Consider the following 6,136-nt stretch of genomic DNA (forward strand, 5'->3'; position numbering starts at 1 on the left):
TGTTAATCGGGAACAATTTCCAGTCAGACAAAAGTCAGGGCCTAAGTCTAAGTAATGCGCTGATGGATATAAGTTCTGCAGAGTGGTCAAGCTGACGTGGCACTGTCGACAGTTACAAGTCTGGGCGGTTTACATCTCATTAATGTCGACTTTGGAAGTGTTAAGCGCAGGAATCCTCATTTTGTGAATACAACAGATTAAGAAGTACCTATGAACTGTCCAGACTTGTCAAAAATTGAGTATATTGCCAGTTGTGCCCTCTAGCACCGTCTCCCGCGGTAACAACTGGGAATTATGTTCGCCATTTGATGAGAGAAGAAATCCTAAGGCCAGTAGGCACGCTCCAAGCTGGAGTTACTCGACGGAGTATTGCTGAGGAGATTGGAACAAGACAAAACGTGATATCTAGGTTATGGTCGCGCTACAATACTACTAGTGAAGTGGTTGAAAGACATTCAGGCAAATCATTTCTCTACGAAACGGATCTGAAAGTACACGTTTTCTTATTTATTATGCACATCTAACAATCATTTGAATTATCATTGTTATCTAGTTCAGAATTGTATGCTAGGATTTGTGTAATGGCAGCGGCAATTCTGAAAAAAAAAGGGAGAAAAGGAAGAAAACAAGGAGAATAGAAAATATTGATTATTTCAGAAAAGAATACAGTAAGTTCAAATTATTCTACGAATTAACAAATTATCGCTTTCGAATATACATATATGACCAAGTCGATCTATTTGTTTTAAACGTATTTTTTTAATATTCGCATGATAGTAACTTATGTAATAACTTAAGGCAGAAGGTCCTTTTAAAGGATCCCTTCTGCCTTAAGTCTCTACTTAAAGGACTTCTTTAAGTAGAGACTCAACAGATTCAAGTCGATTAATAGATAATCGACTTGGTATCATATAGATCTCACAATTTTTACGGCAGAGAGACTGAGCTGCGAAACTTGAGGTATTTACAGAATGTTTTTGATGGCTTCTCACTTCTTTTTGTAGAGCAAACATTAGTCTAACTTGGACGGAAAGACGTTTTTTTTCAATAATTCAACATATTTTCCTATAGGAATGTTGTTCAGTTTCATGGGCTAAACACCCTTACCCACCCTATACCCGCTCCCGTTATGCCTCATATAGTATGTACCTATCTACACTTATTATTTATTATTTTCCACAATAATAATGATTCATTAACTGCAAATGTAACCTTGTAATTTTATACATTTATATAGGATTACAAAGTTATTGTTGCAGTTGGTGTATTTAGAAAACTGAACCGAAATTAGAAAATATTTAGGTTTTCCCATGATTAAGACACTAAACCCTATTTTGATTCTTATTGATATTTTCGGTATTGTAATATATATATTTAAAATTGTAAAAAAGATCGAAAGAGGGAAACTGCGGCTATGCATTGTACCATCTTTGTGGGAAAATGGTGGTTTATTAAAATGGCCAAAAGAAGGTGCCGAAAGATTGATAATAGACGAAAATTCCATTCCCAGACCTGAATGGTCAAACATTAACTGCACAGTCAAAAGACAAAATCTTGTGTTGTATGAAGCTGCTGATGCCGAACTCCGAGTGATGTTGGTAAGTACGGATACTGAACATGAGGACGAGCAAACGACCTTTCGGCGTCCAGGGCCAAGTCACGAACTGGTGAACTTAAACGAACTTGCAAATTACATTTGGTAAATACAATTATATAAAATGCAGCCAATTTGATTAACTAAACCAATCAGAGATCGTAAAAATGTGGTCATTTTGAAATATAATATTAACTTCGATTACTGCAAGTTTACGTTACGTTCACTAATTTAATATGCAATAATTTTATGTATTTATGTTTTGTATCATGTACATACACAGTGATTTAGTAATTAAATAAATATGAGTAGATAACTACATACCCCGCATGTGTGTCAAAACAGAGTTAATAATGCAAAATCTCTTAGGTATTAGTATTATATCATATAGGTGTTATTTTTACTTTATTTGAATTTTTTATACAAAGGTGGCCCCTGGCGAGTTCTCGGCATCATATAATAACTTTTAAAAAATAATGCAAATTTAAGAGATTTTTCCGGGGTCACCTTAATAGGTTCCTAAATTACCGGGGCCGGTTATTGCTAGAAGATTATGTACTGAGAATTCCAAAAGGCAATTGAGGCAAATTTTCGAAATATGACTGAAACATTTAGGAAAAAAGATGACGTGGGATGTAAGGGTTTGCGCGACAGCATGTTCTTTGAATTTTTGAGAATGACATATGAAGATTTTGAATTTTTGCTAGTGAATACTGAAGTGTACAACTTAACATTAGCAAAAACAATACTGGTTAGACAAAGGCTATACCCGCTAAAGAGAGCTGGGCAGTAGATAACGTTGCGTTTCTTAGCTACAGGTGAAAGTTATTCCAGCCTTGGAGAACTGATTAAAATTCCACCACTCATCACCACAACTTCTTTCCTCACTGATTCCTGGAGACTGTCAAGCACTAATATCACAACTTCAAATTCATGTAAATATTTATTTTATGACTCACTCTTGCTAGTCACAGGGAAGCTCACTACAAGGAGCCTAGATGGGAAGCTAGAGAACACCATAACTTAATGTATATTTGTACTATATTGACCGATGTGCTGGAAGACCTCGGATAACGAGCACGGAAGTAGATAGCAGCATAGTTGCGCGAGCTCGATCCCGTCGTTTTGTTAACACATTTCGGAATTCAGAGTTTCACAAAGCAATATACGAAGAAAAGTCCGGGAGATTGGCTTAAATCACCGAATACCTGCAAAAAAACAATAGGTATTTCCCAAACAAACGAGGCAGCTGGCGGAAATAAAAGTAAAAGCCTTTTATTACCATTTTTTAAATGCTGTTTAGAATAACTAAGAAACTTAATTTCAACGAAACTCACTTAGGTCGCAAAATCACACAGTTGTGCACAAGTTTGCTTCTGTAACCACCCTATCTAAATCCAAAAGCATATCTTGCTATATATGAAATCGCAACAGAGACGGAAGTTTTACAGAAACTTTAGACTATTTTAATACCCAGTGGATACAAACAATTACCAAAGATATTTTTAGCTGTCATGGTGAAAAGAACCGCACTACGAATGGAGTAGAAGGCAGGCACTGAAGAATTAACCCTCGAATTCCATCTTGAACAACCATTTTCCAATTTTTAGTAACATTAAAAAAGTAAAAGCACAAATCAAAATAAAAGATTGCTAAAAAGTGCTTTTCACGGCTCTGATAAAAAAAGATCTTTAAAGTACAATGAGAATTATAGAAAAATTGTTGGCATTATCACAGACTGTTTATATATATATATCCAGTCCAGAAGATGTGGAAATACCTAAACATTTTCAGAGTTTTTATGAGCTGACTCTATAGTAAACTTTAATGTCATTCTATCTATATAGATGACATTAGAGTTTTAGTTTGCTAGTCCGTTAAATTCTAACAGTTGAAACAAGAGTTTTGCATCAAAATGTAGTGCATAAAACTAACTGTTAACCAATTTTAACAAACTATTAAATCACTATGAACTTGCCTTGACACAACGTAACAAATCCTGGAAAGAATTTGTGGCAGTGCAGTGTGAAGTGTCTGGTCGCGGTTGTTGTTGACACCAAAATGTAATTTCAACAATATGGCGAAGTTAATTATATCACGACATACGAACATTCAGGAAATTGTACTGAATTGTAACTTTGCAGATATTTTTAGTACCCTCTCTAGCAATTGTTAATGTATATTTTTACAGCGATTTATATATATTTGAAACCTTGTATACGTCTGCACCAATGTCCATCACATGAAAATTTTAGTTAAGGATTCCTTATATTGCGAGAGTTTGCTGGTTGACCACACGCCTGGCCAATTTATTTTATTGTCCTCTTATGAATTCATCATTATTAGACTATTTATATTCGTTATCTGTAAATTAGGTTGAAAGCATGCTATGGAAATAAATATTATTACGTGAGCATAAAGTTTAAGAAAATAGATTGTTGTAGACAATCCCGATTAATGTGCAATGTTTTATTTCGTGAAAGGAAAGAATATCTAAGGTACAAACAAATTGAAACAAAATTCCGGAAAAATAAATATATTAACGACCTTTACATTTGCTGCACGTTGGAACAATCACAGTTACTCTTGTAGTATGGAAATCTTTTTTCAATTTCATCAAGAGATTATCGTAGTTTTTCTTATTTCTCAAAAGCGTACTGTTTTTGTTTTTTAAATGAGATAAAATCTTTGAAATTTGTGGAGCCAATGTTGTCGTTTTCTTCACTGTAGCCGACTTGATCAAAATATTATTTTTTTCATGAGATATGCGCTGTGCCTGTCAGATGTAATACTGATATTAGGTATGTCGAACAGACAGAATATATAAATACGATTTAGTAGAAGTATTGTTAGAAGTACAGGGATGCAATACAATATTTTGGCATTGGACAGATACACGTATTTAATACGGTGAGTTTTTGCTGCTATTCAATCGATACATGAATTTTCTTTTAGGCATGAGATATTTTATCATCTTGTCTCTGGGATCTTCTTTGGATTGACGGGCGGCGCAAACTGTGCACTGGAAAAAATATCTCGTTGGGACTTACTAGCTCAAGGATTAAGTATCCTTGAGCTAGTAGATTTGTCAGTTTATTTGATTTTGATGTTAATTTAACTGATATACTGCATCGTCGTTACTGTATCTACCACTCTCTATTATAATTCCTTATCAAATAACTTTGCCTATTTAAAAAGTTTGGGTATAAACTACCAGAAATTTGTTATGCTGGCTGACCGGCTGGATGGCTTTTCGGCAAGGTGCCTGAATAATAGAAATGCTTATCGTGACTTATTTATCTTGTAAATTCGTTAAGAAAATATATTATTCGTATTAAATGGATACAAATTATATATTTTCTTAACTCCAGGCCGGTGTGTTGTCAATCTGAAAAAGGTCGACAAGATCACTGACCAATTTCTATCGTTTACATTTCATAGCACACTATAAAATTAAGCTCGTGACGCTATTCAATTCATGTGTTTTGAATAAGATAAATAATAACAGTGAAAATTATTATATATAGTATTTATATTAATAATAATAACCATATACTTACGGCATTAACAAAATATACGAAAAAGAAGATGAAAGCGAATAAATACAATGGTTGTTTGAATAGCATCATTCTGCTTGAGGCTGATAGCGCTAAGTACGTTGTGAGTTGTGGTTCTAGATATAAATTATAATACCTTCGTGATAACACTGAAATACAAGTTTGTTTATTATTATTATACGGCGAACTTTACGACTATTGCTAAACCGCAAGTTAATATAAATACTTTATTGTTTTTAAATTAGATTCTTGAGGAAAAGCCATTTGGCCTATTTTTAAATAAGTATACTAACATGCTGACTTTTTAGATAACATGGTTGCAGTAAGGCAAAGTGTTCACTAAAACACACTAAATTTATTTAATTCCTTCTCTTAGACACATTTTTCGTCTACACGAATTATGATGGCAGTTTCATTGTTAAGCAAGATTTGATAACTCCGTTATTTTAAATCATGGATTTATTTCGAACATTGTGTTTATTTAGCACATTTATTTTTCTCATTAACGGCGTAAGTATTCAACAATTGCACGTCAATATGACTCTCATGCAGATTCTTGACAGAGGCATTATTTTTACCTACTTAGATTTATTACAAATATACTGCAGTACCCTTTAAAAAAGTTTGTTCATTAGTTCAGGCGGCGCAGATTGTTGACAATATTAGCCCTACATTTATATTTACCTATCATACAGTTTGTATATGCCTGGATCGGACAAAATAAATTTCAAATTGGAAAGAACTCATTAACTTAATTTAAAAAACATAGTTCTCGGTAGGGGTTTAGGACATCATTAATCGTCCTGCAAATATCTAAGAACCCTTATTTTTTCTATTTAGTTACAGGAAGACATTTTCAGGAGACGCCTATATGAAGATCATGCGATAATATTGAAATTTAGAAATTTATTCAACAAATTTCTTAATTTGTATCCGAATATATATCCGATTAACGTTATGGTTCGAGATATTAGGAAATTTTTTG

General features: G+C 33.6%; 1 long non-coding RNA gene across 1 annotated transcript; it reads right to left on the reverse strand.

Annotated features, from left to right (window-relative positions):
- Positions 1-4,114: 4,114 nt before the first annotated feature.
- LOC142986392 (uncharacterized) lies at positions 4,115-5,311 on the reverse strand. Its single transcript, XR_012960361.1, has 2 exons — positions 5,155-5,311; positions 4,115-4,616 (listed from the first exon to the last, which is right to left on the reverse strand). It is a non-coding gene; the product is annotated as an uncharacterized LOC142986392 (long non-coding RNA).
- Positions 5,312-6,136: the final 825 nt, after the last annotated feature.

This window comes from Anticarsia gemmatalis, chromosome Z (assembly GCF_050436995.1).
Source record: "Anticarsia gemmatalis isolate Benzon Research Colony breed Stoneville strain chromosome Z, ilAntGemm2 primary, whole genome shotgun sequence".
NCBI classification, from domain to species: Eukaryota; Metazoa; Arthropoda; class Insecta; order Lepidoptera; family Erebidae; genus Anticarsia; species Anticarsia gemmatalis.